The 22640-nt window shown below is 35.7% G+C and overlaps 1 long non-coding RNA gene across 3 annotated transcripts; it reads right to left on the bottom strand.

The window, feature by feature from the left end:
- Window positions 1-214: 214 nt before the first annotated feature.
- LOC127968531 (uncharacterized) lies at window positions 215-18081 on the bottom strand. Of its 3 annotated transcripts, none has more exons than XR_008155995.1 (4): window positions 17273-18081; window positions 14553-14766; window positions 6806-6912; window positions 215-760 (listed from the first exon to the last, which is right to left on the bottom strand). It is a non-coding gene; the product is annotated as an uncharacterized LOC127968531 (long non-coding RNA). The 3 variants fall into 3 exon arrangements; XR_008155993.1 differs by lacking the exon at window positions 215-760 and adding an exon at window positions 6211-6473; XR_008155994.1 differs by lacking the exon at window positions 6806-6912.
- Between the last annotated feature and the right edge of the window lie 4559 nt (window positions 18082-22640).

Below are 22640 nucleotides of genomic sequence, written 5' to 3'. Positions count from 1 at the left end.
CTTCATTGGCTTTTACACAAAGAGCATTTAACATCCATGGAACATTTCCATTTTACACTAAGAAAAATTGTTCTTTGTACGAAGTGTTCGCTGAAAGATTTTTCAAAATGGTTCTTCTGTGGCATCACTATGACAAGCCTTAATTTTTTAGAGTCTAGGAACAAATTTAGAGCATAAAAGTAGGAATGAAATGCAATTGATAAAAAAAAAAAACTAAAAAAAACCTTTTACTGAAGGCGTTTTACCACATGAGAGTAGGAGTCAAGAATGTGTTAATGTTTTTTAGACAGTCAACTGAAGATTAAGCCTGATAGCAATTGCCTTTTCTTTTTCTTCTTTTTTGAGTGGATCTTTCACCTTGTGCTAGTCAAAAAGTAACAAATGAGGTCTTGGCTGATCCATTTTCTGAGTGGGCTAGCCGTGAACACGGACTGTGGCTGGATGTCATGAGTGAAGGTCCAGATGGTCCTATCAGTGTCTCTGCTTTGAATCTAAACAGGTTGACATTTTGCAGGTGCTGGAAAACACTTGGATCAAGCGCAACTTCCTTTTGAAAGGTCAAGGCCTCCCAACACTATGTCTGATCAGTCCCATCATTCTCTGTAAGTTCTCAGAGCGTGGCATGATACTGAGGACCTGGTGCTTGATAATGTGCAGTTGCAGCTAGAGAGTCTGATTGATCACTGACTTAAAAGAACTTTTGTGTATAATTCAACTCCCACTTCCACATGGCTGGGTATCCCCCCCAAGAAGGTGGTTCCTACAAAAAACAAAGCATAATCATCAGTACCAAAATAAACCAATAAAAGAAACACTCCACTACATTACATATACAAAAATATATAAATGTGTTTAAATATAAAAAACTAGAATACATCTATATATTTAAATATATATATATATTTAAATATATATATATATTTAAATATACATATATATATATATATATATATATATATATAGAGAGAGAGAGAGAGAGAGAGAGAGAGAGATGAAGATAAAGAGATAATAATAGTATGTTGCCTGTTGATAAGTCTTTTAACCATAAATCATCTTCACATCAAATGGAATCAGAGCATGAATCTTAATGAAACCCAAACACAGAGAGAGGACTCCTCTGTGTCCTCTTCAACCTGTCCCACACCAACGCAGCCCCTCCTTTCAGAGGTACAGAGGTGAAGTAACAGCAATTGCATGCGCTGGAGTGCTGAAAGGCTCAACCTCTGCGCCCTTCTTCTGTCACGCTGAAATTAATAACCGTTGATTTGTATTTAATGCTCAATTTCCTCTCTATTATTACAGTCAGTGTAGCGATGGGCTTGCTTTGAGACAGAGTTCACATGACAGCCTTTCTCTTTTCCTCTCTCTTTTCTTTCACCCGCTCTGGCTCTTTTTCTGCAGCATGCCAAATGGCTTGCACAAATGTTGCATGCATGTCAAACAACATCTCATTATAGAGTCGCTTTTGGGGCTGTTAGTGCGTGCATGGAAAAATGGGCGAGTGTGTTTTGGGTTTAGTGTTCAGATTTTAAAACAGGAATGAAATATGCCTCCCTACACTGCTCAAAATGATGTTCAGTTGAGAGAAGTGTGAACATTTGGGATGATATCTTGGGCTTTGTGCCCACGGCGGAAGGGAAGTCATAGGCATTGTGTCTCAGGCCAACAAAACAAAGATAATCACTACAAGAGTCATTTCAAAAGCTGTCTGAAATACAAAGCGATGTTGTTTTATGGACATATTTTTCTTTGTATGTTCACAGAGTTAATGTTTATTCAAATTGGGTGAAACATCACACCTCAGACTATTAAAGGGCCATTCAAGTTTCGTTCTGCATCATGTACTTTAGTTGGATTTTCATGGTGTCATTTGTCAAACTTCGTACCTTTCAGTAACACATTTGTCAAAATTGATCAAAGTCAAAATAAAAACAAGATTTCAAACACATGCAGTCGTATTACCCGCGCTAAAGAAAACAGGGGAAAATGACACACTGTTTAATCAGGCATAACGTATTAAAGTGATGTTGACTGTGATACAGCATTACAAAAATCACAGAGAATTTGGAAAACCCTGTTAGTCATCTTTTAGCCATTATGTAAATTCAAAAGTGTTTATTTTTATTTAGATACATTTAAATAGCCAAGTAGGTAGCCACACTTGAATATCAGAGATCATCTTTGATAATTGCCTTGTCTTACTAATGGTTTCACAGATAGCATTCAGAAGACTATTCACAAGTTCATTCTATTCTCATTGACCTCTGAGTAATCAGTGACTCAGGCCTTTTAAAAACAAGCAGAGCATGAGAAACCAGTCATGACTTATTTGTATTCACAATTTTAAACCACAAAAGGGTTAAGTCATGAGCTACCATCATTTGCCTTTGTGTAAGGCACGTAACCTGAGGTTGCTTCTACAGCAGTGCAAGGCTTCTTTCTACAGAAGTTGTACATCAAGGGTAATCTTGAAAACGTACAAAATATTTTTAGCGCTTTTGAGAATGTTGTTCATATAGACCTTTAGTACTTTAAGTTTGTAGTTTAACACATATACAGTATTTTTGCATGTTCTCATTGCAAAAACATGTCAAATATTTATTTTCTAGTGTAAATTAGCTGACATCATATTTACCATATGGACACCTCTAATAACAAATTAATCTGTAAACTTCAAATTTCTTTACAGCCGCTTTGAAAAGTGCTCAACAAATAAATATGAAGTGAATTACACCGGTTTTACTGGATATTTAAAATAAATGAGCCACATCATGTAAAAAAACTGACTACTTGCTCTTCAAACAACATATTTTCACACTTACTGTAAATCATGCATTTTAAGCAATTGTAAATAATCTACAAGTGTGAAAAGACATACTTTACGCCTCAGTCATCTTTTTGTAGCACACTGCAAGCACTGGTAAACATTATGAATAGCATGAACTGATGTGGTAAATGATATTAGAGTTGCCATTCAAAAGCCTCTGAAAGCTATATGCCCTCTTCCTCAACTCCTGCCCTGACTTTAACAGCCTAATTAAATCCTCTCAAGTGCATTCCTATTCTTTATTCCCTGTACCTGTTAACACCTGACACATTACGGCAATTCCCAACTGTCACTATTATACTCTCATCTTGTAGCCTGGCTGTTTTAATTTACGCCGCAAACAAATGCTTTGTTTGTCTTTCATTAACATCAGATCAGTCATCCGGCCACGATTCGCCCGTAAACCGAAGCACTAAAGCATGTTCCATCTTATCCTTTCCTGTTTGAGAAAATTTCTCTGTGGCATTCCAGAGTGACAGGCCCTGGGATGCAGATGGGGACTTTTCATTATTCCTCTTGTCAGGTTCCCCACCTGTGGCAGTCACAACACAGTCTCTATCCTCCCTCCATCTCCCTGACGAAACGCTCCCTTTTGTTTTGACAGATGATCCTCAAAACAGCTGCTGCGAGCGAATGAGTTAACATCAGTGAGGAAGAAAAACAGACAAGCGAAAGCCATCTCATAAAGACTGTTGAAAAACTGACTGGCACAGTTATAGCATAATCCATTAAGAGCTCCAAAATAAAAGGTGATGCAAGCCAGTTTGTCAACGAGTGTCTAAATGGCTTGTGGTGAACAGTGATGTAATTGTGTAAGCTGCAGAGTATGTGTGAGTGATAGACCTGTGCCTTGACTTGTAGTTCTGGAAAAGTGGTTTGCATTGAGAAATAACTAAATCATTGCATACAAAAAAAAAAAAAAAAAATGAAGATATACAGAAAATACGACCACATTTAACGTAAAAATACACACATATTCTTATGAGATCACGTTGGAAAATACTGTGGTAATGGTACCAACTTTTCTATAAATTTCAGTGCTTTTTGAGGTGGTGGTGGTGTTGGGGGAACTATTTTAAAACTGTAGTTTGTTAAACTACAAGCTAATGAAATAATGTCATTTACAGTCAAACAGCATTATTATTGGTAACTAAAATATTTTTGGTAAATAAAGCAAAAAAAATGCAACTTAAATAATTTTAAGATGTGAACTACTAAAACTACTACTAAAATTACTAAAATAAAAAGAATATACATTTATGAAAATAAAATGACAACAGCAAAAACAAAATTTACATTAAAACTGAAAATAGAAAAAAGCTAGTTCAGAATCTTAATACCACTATTGTATATTAATAATATTAGACACTTAAAGGGATAGTTCACCCACAAATGAAAATTTGATGTTTATCTGCTTACCCCCAGGGCATCCCAGATGTAGGTGACTTTGTTTCTTCAGTAGAACACAAACTGAGATTTTTAACTCAAACCGTTGCAGTCTGTCAGTCTTATAATGGAACTGGATGGGTATCATGGCTAAACATATAATAAAACTAAATAAAACCATATAAAAACAAAACTAAATTAAACCCTGCAGCTCATGAGGATACATTGATGTGTAAAGACACAAAATGATCAGTCTGTGCAAGAAACTGAACAGCATTTATATTTATATATATATATATATATATATATATATATATATATATATATATATATATATATATATACACATACATATATATATATACACACATTTTTTTTTACCTCTGACAGACTGCAACGGTTTGTGTTAAAAATCTTGGTTTGTGTTCTACTGAAGAAACAAAGTCACCTACATCTTGGATGTATTTGGGGTAAGCAGAAAAAAAAAAACCCATCAAACTTAAATTTTTGGGTGAACTATTCCTTTAAGCTAGCTGACTGAATATATATATATATATATATATATATATATATATATATATATATATATATATATATATATATATATTTTTTTTTTTTTTTTTTTTTTTTTAAAGGGGAAGGCTATTTAAAAAAAAACTCAAATGATTATGTATTGTTTTTGCAATTAAAATCAAATCAAAGCAATAACTACTGGCACAAAACAATTTGGGAAATGATGGTTGCACCATTAGTCAGCAATAAAAAAAAAAAAAAAGAAAACCAAAAGAAACTAAAAAACACTGTGATAAACAGTAATTTAACAAAAAAAAAGGGGGGGTGGAGGGGGGACTTGATGAATAACTTGTTTGTTTAAATCTTTCCAATCTAGACTTAAATAACTCTCTGAACGAACCAATAAATTTAACTTCCCAAAGCTATATATGATAGAGAGTAAGTACACATTTTGGGATAGCGTCTTTGATTATTACCTCAGTTTGCTCTGGTTGCAAATCAGTGCATGCAATACAATAACAAATACAGCAATGTAGCATTTATGATACACCACCAGTCATTGGAAAGAGCAGCTTGTTACTAGAAAAGCTATGCTATTTTTAAAAGAACTGAGCTACTCTCAAACTACTGAAAAAAAGAAGCTAGCAGCATTGCTTTTAGTTAGTTACTCGCCGAAGCTGGCGATGTGTGCATTGTGAACTGTATGATGACTTTAATTGCAGGGATGTTGCAATATTACAAGACATCTGGAAAGGGCATTATGCAACAATCTGCTTCCTGCCCAAGAGGACAGGAGCTTTTTTAAATTGAAGCATATACTTGACAGGATATCATGCGGCAAATGACAGTACTTTCCTAAATGATGTGTTCCATTACACAGTGATGGGGCTAAATGCCTCTTGGCAAATGAGAGTGTCGTGTGAGAGTAATTTTAGAAACTGCACTAATAGCTGTTCTTGCCTTTGATAGCTGTTAGGCAAATGCCAATGTCATTCCAAATCCCTCGAGTTTCTAAAATTTGATGATTAGTTTCCTTTTACACAACCCAAGTCATAACCTGCTTGTGTCAGATTAAGGTTAACCAGTAAATGGAATAAATATTACAGAGTGCTTACTGTTAGAGGTGCTCTCTTATAATATCTGAGTTGGTACATCTTTTATAGAAGTATTTACTTACTGATCATTAAAAATATATGTTCTATGTAGTATGAATGTAAAACAGTGTTAGATGCACACAACTTTGCCTGAAATAATAAGTCAACTGGGGACATTTTGCCTACTGTTTTATGAATACTTTGAATTTAGACATAGTAGTTTGTTCACATATATAGTGGAGAAGAATGCCATTTCGGATGTGGTCTAAATGTCCTTTAATACATTTATAAAATAATTGCATGGGTAACTAAAAACGGTAGCTTTAGCACAATGCTGCATTCATGTCGCTATGCATCAGCCTAAAATGATTACCACATTGACTACTGCAACATAAATCATTAATGAGTGCACCCTTAAAACTAATAATAATAAAAAAGTTAAACGTAATGTAGTCCAAAAACATTTCAATCTATTCTCACTCCGTCTGTCAAATCTAAGAATCTCTTAAGTCCTTAAAGCTCTGAAGAGCCACTTCATGTTTGTTTAGTCGCACAGTCACAATGTAGAGTTTCGTCGGGGCTCACAGAGAGGGTGGACTGCAGGGCCACGGAGAGCAGCAACTGAAGGCCATCAGTCACATGCAAAAGTCCATCTAAGAGGAAGTTACCAAGTGCAAAAAACATGAAAGTAGTACGCCAAACCAAAAGGGACTCTCAAGTCAAACCATGTCTGCAATCGCAGTCTTAATTCATGCAATATTCAAACCATGGGCATGTTTTAGGAGGGTTCTCAGTTGAGATGAGCCAAGCTATCAAAACACGTGTAACCACTCCTTTATTAGGTGAGGTCTCTGGCATAGTGTTGTTTGAGTGGTTACGAGGGTACATTGAGCTTTGTTGCTGGAGTGACATGACCTTTTGTTGGCCCTCTCTCACAGAGGATACCGTGATTAAGTAATCACCTGTGTACACAACCTTCCCTCACCTTTCCTTCCAGGAACTCTGTCAGAGCTGAAGGGATGACACACAGCCTGCTTTCACACACCCCCTCGGCCTTCTCCATAGGAAGCGGATTACCACTGCCGACGAATGCTGATGGCAAAAATGTCTTTAGTGCTTTCAGGCAGAGTGCAAGACTAATAATTTCACAACCGTGCGTGCAGGAAATGGTGAAGAGTTAAGCTTTTAATGCACCACGGTACATCATTCCGATTAAAATGAGTGCCTTATTGTACGTCAGCGCTCCTCTGTTTGCCTTGCACACTATTGGTAAGGAAATACCCACATTTAACTGCATGACAACTATTTAGCTGGTTTGTGTGTGTTTAGAAGGCTAGACAGTAGGAAATATTTACTGTCGGTGCCAAAATTCTGTATGTATTCTGTAAGTTATTACACTTTACACTTTCAGTCAGAATTAAACACAGATAGTTCTTTAAAGGTTCTTTACATGTAGTAAGAGTTCTATTTAGAACCATGGCATCCTGAAGAAACCTTTTATGCTGAACTGGTTCTTTGTGTAAGAGTTTAGGTTTTTCATTCCCGCCCCTTTTGTTTTTTTAAATCTGTAACAAAGCTCCTTATTAGAGTTTCTGGAGCTCAGTGATCCAACTACACAGACTGTCAACACACTCTCAACAGGTAAAGATTTCTTTCTTTAATTTAAATACAAATTTAACTTTCAAATTGTAACTGGTTTCCGAACAAACATGTTTGCTTCTCTTTTTAATTTTTTGGTCATGTAAGTGTGAGCAGCTCTGTTCAGCAGATACTTCTCTCCTCTTCTACACAAAGTAACAGAAACATTCAATTTATAATATATATTGTTAGAATTGTTTTTATTTATTTAACACTAGCTCTAATAATAAATATAATTATTCATTTATTTATTATAAAAAATTAATTAATAAAAAAACCTTGCTACTGCGTCAGACTAACCAAGACTTGTCACAACACGTATATATTGTTGCTCTTTTTTATTTTGATTGCTTCTCTTACCCTCATTTGTAAGTCGCTTTGGATAAAAGTGTCTGCTAAATGATTTAATGTAATGTAATTGTTACGTGGGTTAACGCAAAAAAATATTAAAGCTATCCCGTGACTTTATATCTATTTTTTCTTTTAACAGTGTGAAGGGCTGAAGGATTGTGAATATATTTCACTGGAATTTAGTCTTCAAACCTATTTTATGTTTTTATTTTTTATTATGTATTTATTCATGTTCAATGTCAACTGTCAGCTGTTGTAAAGAGCACTGACATTTTTTCTTAGGTTTATAGGTTTACTAATTTTAGCCTTCATAAACATAATTGTTTTTACATAAACCATTGGAAGGAGGCACATTGTAACTCTAAACTCAATTGTGTATTTCAGATGCTGTCACATCCTGCAACCTCATCATCTGCAGAGAGAAACTGCCGAGTTCAGAAATACACATAATGATGGACTTGAAAATACTGTATTTCACTGGAACTTGGTCTTCATTTGTCTCATTTTCTGTTTCTATCTTTGTTTTACTTCTTTAAATATTTATTTACAGTCAGTGTCAGTTGTATTCTGCTAATAACAGTTGTTAGATCACTGTCATATTTCCAACAATTTCACATGTCATTGAATAAAATAAAAATGCTTAACTGACATTGTTGTTTTATGGAAACCTAAGTATACGCTATAAGATATTATAAGACCAGGCAGATAAAGGGGTTAAAAAAAAAAACAATAGTAATAAATCATTTATTTAAATAGTATTAATATACTAATATTAATGAAAATAAACTTTCTTTAAAAAGGTTATTTATAGCACCTTTAAGGTCCTATATAGCACTTTCAAAGCATGGTTCTTTATGAAACCCTAAAAAGGAATCTATTTAGCACCAGAAAGGGTTCTACTATTGTTACAAGCTGAAGAACCCTTTTCTGGTACGGTTTAGAACCATTTTTCTTAACACATACACTTTTTATCATTACTATTTTCCACAGTTTAGAATAAAGTCAACAAAACTATTAAATATCACAAACTAATTTATGGGAAATATGAACTAAACCGAACCAAGCAAAAAAAAAAAGAAAAAAACCTTAAATTTTAGCAACTTTGAAGCCGCCAAACTGAACAACCTTAATGTTTATTTCTAAACACTTGTTGGATGTTTATTCTTCACTTTCTAGGTCAGTTTATTTACCTGTATCTCTATATTTGAATGTGTTTGAAAGTCTCTTGTGAAAATATTACTACAATTCAAAATACCCCTTTTTTCATTTGAATATATTTGAAAATGTAAGTTATTCCTGTAATGGCAATGGTGAATTTTTAGCAGTCATTACTTTACTCTGTCACATGATCCTTCAGTAATCTAATATCCTGATTTGCTGCTCAAAAAATAAACTTATTTTTATTACTTAAAAACAGCTGTGCTGTTCAATATTTTTTGTGAAAGCATTTAGGCTATACATTTATTTAGCGATTCTTTTATTATTATTAAAAGTTCAAAAGTAAATTTATTTGAGGAAAAAAATAACAAAATTATTTGAGATTTTAAAATTATACTGCTGGTTTTGATCAATTTAATGCACCTTTGCTAAAGAGAGAGAGAGAAAGAAAGTATGAATAAAAATAACTCTTCACAACCCTGAACTTTTGAATAGCAGAGTGCATATTCAGTATATACAGAAGTCATTTAAAGCATTTAAGCCTGAAACATAATTTCTGTCAAGTGTGTCCAATTGTTTGACTGATAATGTACATATAGGTATATCATTTAATTATTATTGGTTTGTTTTTTGGTGACTACAAAAATATTTGTGAACAAAATTCGCAAAACATACTGTACATTGCATTAGAAAAAGGCATACTTTCCTTTGGGAAAAATGGTACTGAGGACATATTTTCCACTTATTAGGTAATTTACTGTGCCCAGCTTATTTTTTCACTCCGTGTCCGTTTGGCAGTAAAAACAGTCATAAGGCCAACAGCAAATGACGTGTCCTTGTCGAGGTTACTAACATTATTTGAACTGCGGTGTCTAGGGAGGTCATTACAGTCATGCTCATTTAATTGTGGGCTTTGTATGTCAGTTTTTGCACACTGTAAATCCAACATTACCAGCTTTCTCAAACTCGCTCTGTTACATCAAATTTAAAACCATTTAAGTCCGTTTTTCAATATGCCACGTGCAATTAGGATATTCGACAGATCCAACTGTGTGATTGGCTTCGTCTACCGTTCGTTTTTACAAACTTTTTTTTACCAAAATTTAGGCCTAATAAAAGTCCAGCTGTAACTCCCGTGTGTTGGACCGTGACTCTTTTCATTTCAACAAGCGTTGTGATGGATGCTAGTTTAAATTTCTTTAACGCTGGAAATGAGCTTTCGTTCTTGTTGCGTCAGTCGCAAAGTCACTATTGTGTCGTCTCTGGCCCAAAAGAAAACATTATCACAACGCGCTTGCTGGTTCACCTTTACTGCACCTCTACCTCGCCACCTCCCAACTAGCTGCCAAACTAATACAAAGAGTGCAGCGGTTTGACAGGTCTGCCTCTGTAGCCTGATACGGCACAGGCTTGTCCGAGCTCTCCCAATTGATTCAGTGGCACGCTCCTTGTTTAAAAAGGAGCATGATGCTAGGGGGGTAAGAAGACTTTTAGTTCCTTCATTAATCACAGAAGTAAACAGCCCATCCAGTGACACCTGGTGAGGTTAATGCTCGGGACCCTGGAGTAATCACCACCTCCCCCACGCACCGACTCACAGAGCCACTCACATGAAAGCTTGTGATTATAAAGGAAATGGGAATTAGCAGAAACATTTCGGAAAGGCGGTCTCCAGTCAGTTTGGTAGCAAGGGATGGATCGGCGGGAAAAACGGAGAGGCTGTGGGCTGATTGGAGAGTTCCCTTGAGAGGAGAGGCAGGGGGCCAAAGGTCGAGCCTACACCAAATTAGTAGTGTCTGTTATTCGAAACCAAAATAAAGCAGGAGCAGAAGTAAGCGATTTCCCCCCTCCAATGCTGGAGTGCTTTCTGGGCTCTTTCTTGAAAATTACCAAGAGGCCACATCGCAATTAGTGGTTTGTTTCTTTTAGACTGAAATATGGCCATAATTCATAGCTTTCAAATCATTTCATTGGAAAGATGTATTGGCTTGCTGGGCTGAAGAAGTAATTGAAACACATGATATGGCAATTTGTTACCCAGGCAGCAAGTACACAAGGTATTTGCATAGCGTCGCATAAAATGTGGGAGAGCATATAATTTGTTTCCAGTATGGTGTGTAACAAAAAACGGCCTGCGAAAGTTATTACACCTCTTTCATTAAAGAAGTATGAGGCACTAAACTTTGCTATACAGCTCGGCTTGTAATGGCTCCAGTTAGTGTCTCAAGTGTCAAAATATGCTTGGACTTACAGTACATTTCCAGGTTTTTCCTGTACCTAACCAAACGTGACCACCGGCCAACTGAAAGCCAAGGTCGCCCGATATTTTGCTAGAATATACAAACACGATCTGCTGTTTAGAGCCTGTTTGGGACATCGAGCGTGAAAAATTAGGCTCACGTGTGAGTGATTAATGTTGAAATACACAGCGTGCCAGGGCTTTGTTTAACTGAGATTTTAAGGGCTAATCCTTTTGACAAGAAACATTAAGTTCTCGATGCAATAATTATAGTGTCTACGTAACATTCAAAAAGTGTGTTTCGATTCACAACAGCCTTGCCTTTTGCCAATGAGAATCAAGAGCATCCACTTTTCCAAAGGTTGAATAAGGATTCCTACTCCAATGCTACCTGTTCTTCATTATGGGTTGTAGTGTAACATAGGAATAAAATATAGAGCATGTTTCCATCTCTATTACTTATTAATCTTTACTTTGAGAGCAATCAATCCATTAATTAACAATTTCAAATTTTATTGCAAATGCAGAGGTGTAACCAAACCCTTGTTTCAGGGCAGCACATATGATGCCATTATACTTTACAGCAACAGTCACTAATGTTTTAGTTCACTAAAGCCTAAAACCCAGACTTGGAGTGGAGAAAACTCACCCAATAAATTAATATGTCAACATTAAATACTGATTTAAGTTGAATTTTTACCTGTATAATCTTCACTAAGAAAAACAATCCTTCTATTAATGAGACGAACATTACAACATTACAGTCATTTTTATGCTGAAACCCTCTGATGTGATCTTCACTTCAATTAAAAGCTGCGTCTGTATCAAAGATGTTTTTTTTGATGATGATGATTTTTTTGATGATAGCTTTTAAAAAAGACCTACTGTGAGCTCCAAGGTGGTTAATCGATGGTATATGGTTTTGTTGGAACTAGCATGAGTCTATTTTTTTTTAATGAATGTATTTAATTCAGCAGAATTTCTGGTGAAAAACTACATTACCCATGATTCTGCAAAAAAAAAAAAAAAAAAAAAATCCAGCAATCAAAGAATCAAAACAAGCACATTAAAACGAAATGTCACCTTAATTAACCACCACCTTCTCGTTTGCTAGTCTTCCAACTACAAATAAATGTATATTGCAATAAACAAACTATATTGGTCATATAAATAAAGTCAGTAGATTTATATTATAATGCTTCATGGGAATGCAGTACTTCCCTCAATAAAGCTGCATAAAGTATACAATCTTGTACTTTTGCGTTTTTGCCCAGTTTCACTTTTTGTTTTGCAGTAAATCAAAATTTATAATGTTGTAATTCACTTTGTAGCGGATTGGTATGGTTTACGGCTTATAACTCATTAAAGAAAATGCTTTGGGGAAAAAGGAACATGATAAATATACTTCCGGGACTAAAAATAAAAAGTAAAAAAAAATGGGTAGGAACTGTTGCACTCCGTTAGGACATGTTAGGCCGCTGGATGGCATTAATCAAACAGAATCCAAAGAGCCCTGTAAGCAATGAAATCATCTCTTTGAAAGATTTGGCAGCGTTGCCTAAACTGCACATCTGCCTGGCTGCATCCTGAGCAGTGATAAATAGGAAACTACACTTAACGTACACAACAGAAATTCACTGAGAGTTTTTATGTGAAAGTTTACAAGTGCTCGGCAATAAATGAAGCCGCAGGAGCACTTTAAATGACAGAAGAAGTGGATTTAAACATCTGCTCAGCAATACAGCGGCGGAACGAGGGCTGCTCACTCATCTAACACAGTCCTTTTGGTATGGCTGGATCTGGCCTAGTCAATGAAGACTACACATTCATAAGAGTTACATTACAGGAATTACATTAGCGGCATGTCATCGAAACCAATTTACACTTTAAACCTGCGCTGTGTCTGGCAGCTGTAAGATGTTTGAAGGAAGAATGTTTTGCCAAGAGCTCCTGGCAAAAATGACTGTACTCCGGAATCATTTTAAAATATTTAACAGTTCAGAAAACCCATGCCGTAAATAAACCTGAGGGTTGGTGTGAATGAATACAGCTCAATTAAGACAAAAAGAAAACATTTAAAGTGGTAACACATAACACATTACGTATCATGACAACGGGCAGTGATTTTTTACAGCATTTATTAATCTAGGTTAATATATGAAAATGTTGTTGATTCGTGTTTCTTCATAATACGTCAAAATAATACATATATTATTAGTGTACGCATAAATGAACATTCTGCTAAATAGTTTTCTGTCTAAATAAGTAATTTCAAACCTAAAAAACTGAAATTACGACAAACACTAGGGCTAGGCTTAAATAATTCTTCAGGAATAATCTAATGATTAAAAAAAGCTGAAACCAAATTAAATATCATGCTTAAGATTTGCTGATATGTGTAGATTTGAGTCGTATGACCTGTGGGAAATATTTCATACTAGCCCCGATGCTAATTAAATTCCACAACACCAAGACTGCAAATGACTCTTGTTAAACGTCCCATCTGGATTTAATTTATAGATAAATTTGCCATTGGGTCTCTCTCAGAGAATGTTTCTCAAAGACTGTCCTCTGAACTGTCAAAACTTGTAATTAGAGAAGCTCATATGTCTTTAAAAGACAGATGAAGCTACTCGGTGAGCCTGTTTATCGCCCACGGTTTTAACAGTTTTAATCAAAAGTGAATCACTGTAATAATTATGCCTTAAATAAAATGAATTATAGTGCTTAGTGATACTATGGGAATGGAAATTATCTCTTATGGGTGTTGAAAGGAAATAATAGGAAAAATCTTGTGAAGCATTGCTGTAGAGGAACTGAACTTACTGACAGAACCACAACAGCAAGTACAATGTCACTCACACTTGCTTTATCCACCCTCAAGAACAAGAAACAGCTCTAAAAAGGTGTTGAGATGACGAATCGCAGGTACCACAATAAGTTATGCGCTAAAAAACAAAGCCAAATATATTGCAGGCCAATCATTTTCTACAGCACTGTTAATCCAAATTCATTGTCATTGTTTATTCCATTCCTTAACATGGACCAGATTTCATAACAGGTGATTTATTTCATCTAAAAAGTATGCTAAAGCTGTTTTTCACTTTCTCGATGGGAATGCTGTTAAGGTTTATTTGCTATATTCACATAGGGAAAATATCTGAATCGATGAGAATGTAATTTTGCTTGACTCTTTGTCCTTTTGTGACTCTGAAGGCCGTAACCTTTCCTTGTCCTCCAGTATTTCTCTCTATTCGAGAAAATCACTGATGGCATCGCTACTCACAGATGAGGTTAAAACATTTAGCCAGCTATCTGCCTGGCTCATTGAAGAAAGCATACTAACCTTGTACGCTGAATTAGCAAAGGGTTTCTGCATCGATAATCATCAATCTTCCATGGCAGCGGGTGCCTTCGGTACAGGTCAGAGGCTGCCATGTGCAATCAAGAATGAGCTGGAAGTCTTTGGGGTGCTTGGAGAGACTCTTACCAATCCCAGATGAGAGCTTTACTTTGCCTCGAATTAGCTTGTGAGTGTGTTTCCAGCGCACGGCACGCACCTGCAGGGACAAAGGATAGACCGCAAGTGCGTTTCAAAGCTTTATTAGGAAACAGAGCAGAACTCGTTGATCAGAAAGCAACTATTTTACACAAAGCCTTTTTCAAACACATTTTCTCAACACCATGAAGGTGACACGATGCTTAATCAGCAGCACCACTGACACGTTCTTGTCTAAACTGAGTTAAAGATAAAGTACAAGCCATTGAGCTTCGAAAAGCGGTACAGTGAGGTAATTATTTAGAAAATATATAATGTAACTAATGAGGCAGTTAAAAAGGCAAAGAAAAAAAAAAAACACATTGCACCTCACCTTTTGAAAATCGAAGCTGCTTTTCGCACCATACCTTAAATGGTCTAAAAATGCCATGGAAAGGTTGTAGAAACTTCAGTCATGGTAAATTAAGCATTCTGACAATCACAAAAGACTTCATGTCTGACTTTAAACATCTGCATGCTCCTCAGCTCAAGTTTTCTCACGTGTTTGAAAGGATAAATAAGTTAGAACATGTTAGATGTTAAGGAAAAGTGAACCAAGAAAATAAACTAATTATGTTGTTGTCACAGCAGATAATATGTCGTTGTCTAGGCCTAATTGGTTATTTTTTTATGTTATTAGTGTAGTGTGTCAGTAAGCCCTGATATGATTTTGTTTTGTCAGTTAAATATGTTCCAGACCACAGTGTGTTAATCTGATATAGTAGTTGCATTTTCCGCTTAACTTTTAATTTCTTTTTTTTATATAAAAATAATAATAAAATAAATATATATATATATATATATATATATAATAATGGCAATATAATTTTTACATTTTAATAATACTATCGTAAATTATGTTTAATCACGTTACTACTATTTCACCTAGCTCATACTTTTTAAGGAAATTTAAAGAAATAAAAAAAAAGTAAAAAACACTTTTGAAAGTTCTGTTTCTACAAGTCAAGAGCAACAGAAATAGATCTGTGACCCCCTAACCTCAATAACATTGTACAATAAAGTCATTTTGGTAGGAAATATGTAGCTGAAATGCAATTAGATCCTTATACATCATCTCCAGAGTAGGTTTATCTAAGGGGAGGACAGGGCTTTTGAAACTGCGCTCTTGCTGTGGAAATGTCTTCCAAGGGCTGACACCGTGCAGTCAAATAAAGAAAGATGGTGCTTGTGTGGAGCAAATGGCCCATGACCAAGCTTAAACACCAACTGTGGCATAAAACGAGCTGATAAATGTATCATAAATCTCTCCGACAGAAGACCCAGTGATTTTTCATTCATATTTCACACTTTTCTTCAACCTCGAACACCAAATAGCTGGTTGTTAGCCGACCTGCGCGCCAATTAAAGCAGTTATTGGACATGTTTACTAAAGCCTTTGTGTGCAGCGGCTCCTTCAGAAAGAGTAATTACTCCAGTTCAAGTGTGATCTGGAAAGCATTTGATTAACAAGCTCGATCCCATCCGCTGGAATGAGAGTTACCTTCTGATGCCATGTTCTCCTCGTCGTTCAAAAGCTTTTCTATGGGCTAACCCAAAGGGAATGAAATGCAAACATGCAATTAGAGGGGCAGCGAAGGAATGAGCAACGCAGAATAAAACAACCCACATTAAAAAAAGAAAAAAGAAATGATTGTTGTACGCAGCAATGCCAGAGGTTATGGTTTTCCCAGGCAATACATCATGCTATTTTGATAAACAGTTGACACTGATTTTCAGGGGAAGGGTTTTTGTTGTGGTTTCATACAAGGTTTTATCAGGACTACTATGGACTGTGCTGAATTAATCAACTAGATCAGAGCGCTGGCGATGCCAACAAAAAGGAAAACGCTTCATTATCAAGCGAGGTTGCGCTTCTCATAAAAGTCCAATCACATTCACTGAAACTTCAACTGAGTCACAGCATACAGACTTGCCAAGTCGGCCTTTCTCAGTGGGTGGTCCTTCCTTTGCTTGATGTGGAAACTGAATTAGCACAAAGCCAGCTTCGTCCTCTATCTGGAAACATTTTCTACCTTCCAGAACGCGCTTAATATAGAGACGTAATAAAACACCTTCGGCCTCTGGCGTGTTGTTTTACCAAATAACATCTAACTGGCCATTACTCCCCATTAAGGCTAATGGTTAGACTAATTATGATAATTCCATAAAAGGTGCTGTGTTTAGCCCAAACTGTGGACGAACATTAACTTAATGACTACGGCTGACCCCTCTCGAATGCTGCCGGAGTGCATGTCTCTGATAGGCTATTAGTCACTAGCATTTTGCATTATCCTGTTTATGTAAAACCCCCCAAAGAGCTATACAGTCATAATCGTCTAGAGGGTTATCAGATTGTTGCCAATATCTGTTTCAAAACACAAATGAGGTGGATTTGCCCTCTGAGCTGCAGATCTAGCGATTTCGAGTGATGCTTGAAGAAAGAAAGAAAGGAATATTTACCATGTGTCAACTTGTGTCGTTGTAAATGGACAGACTAAATAGGTGTTAGATAAGACGTTCCAACCTACCTCTTTCACTGGAGATTACGGCGGAAATCCCCTCCACACCCTCAGAGTGGAATCAATACTGGAATGTCAAACACTAAGACGGCCTAGTCATGGATACCTTCATGTGAAAATGACTTGTCTTCCCAAAGAGACAACCGTCAGATTCTGTAGGGTATGTTTTGTCTTATTGCCCAGGCAATGGACACACCACAGCTCATGAAAGAATGCATTAGGGCTGCTTAAATATTTTTCTTTGCCACTTTCCCTGCAAATTCTTTGAGATCCTTTCAGCAATCAGGAAGATTTCTGTAAAAATTTTGTCATACTGCTTCGGCTAAACGCTGGAGTCGTGGCACTCTGCGGTATTCTGTTTTCATAAGAGCCGCAATATCGGCTGTTAAAAGTCAGGGCACAATATTAATTGTATATACGAGCCGCTGGCAGGCATGCATTGCTGCTGATTAACACTGGGTCTGGAACCAAAGCTGTTGTCCCAGGTGCGCTGTGTTTAGAAAGGGACTGTGTCCAAAATGAAATACTTTGCAGAGGAAGTCCATCACAGCCCGTGCACTGGCAAGCCAGACCACATTTAACCACTTTTGGTGTGCCTCCGCTTCCTCAATTGCATTGTTAAAAGAAGATTTTTGGGAGAACGATCAAGGCCAAAAGAAGAATAAGCCAGATATTCAACGAGGGGTTTTCCTGCCCTGATATAATCGTATTGTACAGCCCAAAACACTCAGAATGGCTTTATGCATATATAAGAATTTTAAACGAGTTAGTTTCAGTCTTCTAATCTGATATCTTCAGTTAGTACAACAACCCCAAGATGCTTTACTGTTTGTATCACTTCGATTGCATCTAGACCAGACTATATGAGCAGTGCAGTGTGATTGGGTTGTTATCTATCATTGCTTTCAGCTGCATGTAAAGAATAGGAAATTTAAGGGGGAAAAAACGATCACACTGTTTTTTTTTTTTTTTGCCAGATTTGTTCTTGTTTTAAGCATTAACAAGTTAAAATACAGTGGAAAAAAAATTACGTTCAGTAAGATCGAATATACAGTAGTTCTTTTAAAACAAATCTTAATATCTTTTATTTAGATTTCTAACCAGACAAAGGGCCTGCAATGCTTCATGCTTTGGTTTCCTTTGGAACCATTTTCATTTTAAGAAAAAAATGAAATGTCTAAAATGCAAGGTAATCAATGTTAGCTCATTTAAATGTTGTTTAAAGTCAATATTTCATGCCTAATCACGGTGTTGTTCTGAATATTCAGTACCTCAGCACACTTGTGTGAAATTGCTTCTTTAATATACATCTCAGCTTGGCTCTTTGGTTAATTCAAGGATACATAAAACTTTTAACATAGCTGGCGACCAACCAGGAACTCTAACATAATAAGCATTATTGCTAATGACTGTCTAAGACTTGAGGGCCGCGCCACTGCTCGGTTGCACCATGTGCTGCCTCTGCCTTCAGCAGAGCTGCCAAGATCATGGTAAATGGTGTTGATTAGAACAAGGCTGGTACTCTGAGCCAAAGCAGCTGCTTTGATTCTGACTGATTGCTGGACGTAGGGAATTAAATGAAGTATTCACTTGTCAGGGATTGTTTGTCTGACTACATATGTACTAAATTATTACTTTTTTTTAAAGCTTCACATCATATCCTTACGGATGTCTAAAGTAATTCTGGCTGTCCAAGTCCAACGTGTGGGACTCCCGATGTTGCTCACTTTCTTGATAAGCACTATACTTCGCTGACAACCATAAAGCTAGACCATTCAACAGCTGTCTGGTTGGTTTGGGAAATATATATATATATATATATATATATATATATATATATATATATATATATATATATATATATATATATATATATATATATATATATATATATATATATATATATATATATATGTATGTATGTATATTTATTTATAAATAATTATTTATTTATAAATAAATACATAATTTTAAATGATTTCTTATTATGATATTAAATCTGTATTCAACCTCAGAATGATCTAAAAGTAAAAGGCAGTGCTAATGTCTTGTGGTGCCTGTGCTTTAAAATGAAATCGTTTTAATCTTAATTCAAGTAATGAAGGGTTTTGAAAGTCTGACAATAATCAGTGTTGAGTACTTTTGTTCTCCCTGTCTGGTTTAAATGTTTCAAAATGATTAACAGTTGAAAACATTCATTAGAAATTAAGAAAAGTAATCAAAAAGTAATCAAATGTAATCAGTTACATTACTTTAATAAAGTCATTGAGATAGTTATACTACGTAATCTGTAATCTATTACATATCCAAAGTAACCTTGCCAACACTATATATATTTACACACACACACACAGTATTAACCAAATTACCTTTCTCTCGGATGGAAAAGGAGTACAATATTTGGACATGTGGCGCTGAAAAGTCCAACTTGGATTCCAACTGTTTTTTTTTTTTTTTTGTGTCAATTTTTATATTCTTGTTCATTTTCTCACATTGGTGGCATCTCATATTTAACCTCTCCTCACAGTCCTAGGTTTAAACTAACGTTTGAACTGGTTTGAGGGCACAGGACCGTGACAACCACAACTTGTGGTTAATGAATCTACATGCTTATATCTGACTTCATTAGTCCTTTAAGAGGGCATCTGCAGCTCTTTCCAATCAAATGGGCTGTATATTTAGTGTCAGGTTGCTTGATGAAGTGCCATGGAGCTCTGGCTGTCAGTCTAGGAACTGTAACACATTATTACTTCAGCAGTACCGCACATAGAGTAATTAATGTCCATACATGCTCCCGTTTCCTCCTGTCTCCTGGCCCCACGCTCCACTGCTGACACATGAATGGCTCTCTAAGGGGTCACAGAGCGTGTTTTTACAAACTACCCTTCCTCTCTTGGTACAGTTTCATTTACATATCATCTGCAGAGATGGACACCACCAACACTAAGAATGTCCATTTATATAAGAGGTCTTGATGAGCCAGTAACAATTACATTTGAACATAAAGCTTATACAAGAGAAAACTGAGCAAAGTGTAATTGCATGTGTATGCACACACAAGAGTACAATAATCAGGTTATTTAACAGGAATATAAAGTCTACTTTTGATTTACACGGCCAGACAATTTTGAAATTTTGCCAAAACTCTTTAAAATAATTGCAGTCGCTAATGTGTCATAAAAACGTATAACTTAATAACAAATTATGCTAATTACACAGAGGCCAATGCTACACTCAAAATGCCTAGGCAGAAACAGAAAAATGCTAAAATAAAACTGGAAACAGCTGAAAATGTATAATATGAATTAACATTTTATGTACATAATCAATACAAAACATCCTCAAACGCTAGGCATGTGATATCAGATCATTAAAGGTGAGCCTAGTGTCATCCGACAATGTGAATCTTTCAGTATTTAAAAAAATATATATATTTAAAGTAAAATGCAATTAATTGATTAAAATCTACCCTCATCCAAACTTTAATATTCACAGTTCTGGCAAATAGACTCTGGATTGCTCTAAGTGCCTTTTGAATAGATTAAGTAATTGATTACAATAAAAACTTAAAAATGACAGAAGACCAATTCTACTGCTCGCAACACACACACACACACACACACACACACACATATATATATATATATATATACATATATATATATATATATGCACATTTACATTTCCATGTATCGTCACTGAAACTGTAATTTTGGGAGGAGGTAAAGGATTGAATTTAGTTAAATATACTTTTAATAGATTTTACTTATTCACGTATACATGATGTGCTACAGTATGTTGTATAGAAAGTCTGTAGGCTACAGTAAAAAAGTTATTGTATCCTATTATGTTATGACTTAAAATTACAAGAAACTATGTTCAGTACATGTTCTAGTAAAAACATTTCCTTAAGTAACATAAAGGATGAGTTCCATGTATCATTGTCAACAAATGTGATCAATTTCCCTGCAAAGAGCAAAGTGAAGCTTTTCCTGAAGGGTCAGAGTAGGCTGAGGTTTTAAGAAACAGGGTGCCGTGTGTAGTAACCTGAGCATAGATGTGTATTGCATGCGTGTGTGGGTGTACGCTGAGGGGGAAGGAGCACATCTGAGAGCAATCCTCCCATGTGACAAAATGCAGACATAACAGTCTGCATCGACACTTGTTACCAGCACATAAACACTTGCCTTAGAGAGATTGGGTCGAGAGAGGGCCTGCAGCAGCTGAATGGGGCTAGAGCAGATCTGCTATTTATCAACCCCTAATTAACTGTTAATTTGCCAACCTTTAGGTTCAAGCATGTGACCAATTTATCACACCCAACAAACAGACTCTCCTACTCTCCCAAGGGGTGGTCGACAAGACCCTAGATCCAAGTCTATTAGGTCTTCCTATATATAACGAAAGATGAAAAATGCAGAGTTGCTGAATTGCTGAAAACCACCACTACTGCCAATAAATAAGTAACCTAAAATAAAAAATAATAGATTTGATACAAACTTAAGCACAGAGTATTGTGCATATTAAATGTGCACTGTCCAAAAATAAATAAATAAATAAAAAATATACTTTATACACCTATATATACTATATACCAAGTCTTCTAATAAAGATAAATTTAAGCTGTTATTTATGATAATCAATGACATTTAATATAATATTTCTTTCAAACAAAACCTGCCTCTACAATGAAAAAAAAAAATTTTTTTGATTTAACAAGAGGTTAAATAGTTTTGCCACTTTTACAAAAAAAAAGGTGCTTCACGAAGCCATCGAAGAACCTTTTTGTCTAAATGGCTTCATAAATAACCTTTAACATCTGAAAAACCTTTCTTTTTCATAAACGTTTATTTGTGGCGACAGAAGGTTCTTCAGATTATAAAAATGCAAGAAAGAGATGGTTCTTTAAAGAACCTTTGACTGAAAGGTGCTTTGTGGAACCAAAAAATGGTTCTTCTATGGCATCGCTTAACCTTTTGAAGCACCTTTATTTTTAAGAGTGTAGCAACAACGAGATTTTAGAGACACAAACAAAACAAACCCATTCTCTAGATGTGAATGCGGGTTAAGCACAAGGGTGAGTAAATAATAACAGCATTATATTTGTGGCTGAACATTAAAATGTCATCTGATTGTTTACAAGCGAGATGACTGACAGCAAAATATTTACGCTATTATTGGGCTATAGAACACATTCACCACTGTGCCTATTAAAATATTACTATATACATTAACACAGTACGGTTAGTGTAATTATCATAAAAATGCTAATCTGAAGATACAAAGGATCTTCATCTATTCCATTTGCAGAAGTACATGCTGCCAACTTATAGATTCAATTTGTCACACCCAACAAATGCACTCTCCGCCTTCCCCT

This window comes from Carassius gibelio, chromosome B11, assembly GCF_023724105.1.
Source record: "Carassius gibelio isolate Cgi1373 ecotype wild population from Czech Republic chromosome B11, carGib1.2-hapl.c, whole genome shotgun sequence".
NCBI lineage: Eukaryota > Metazoa > Chordata > Actinopteri > Cypriniformes > Cyprinidae > Carassius > Carassius gibelio.
The sequence above is the reverse complement of the archived record's forward strand: the minus strand, read 5'-3'. Positions and strand labels throughout refer to the sequence as shown.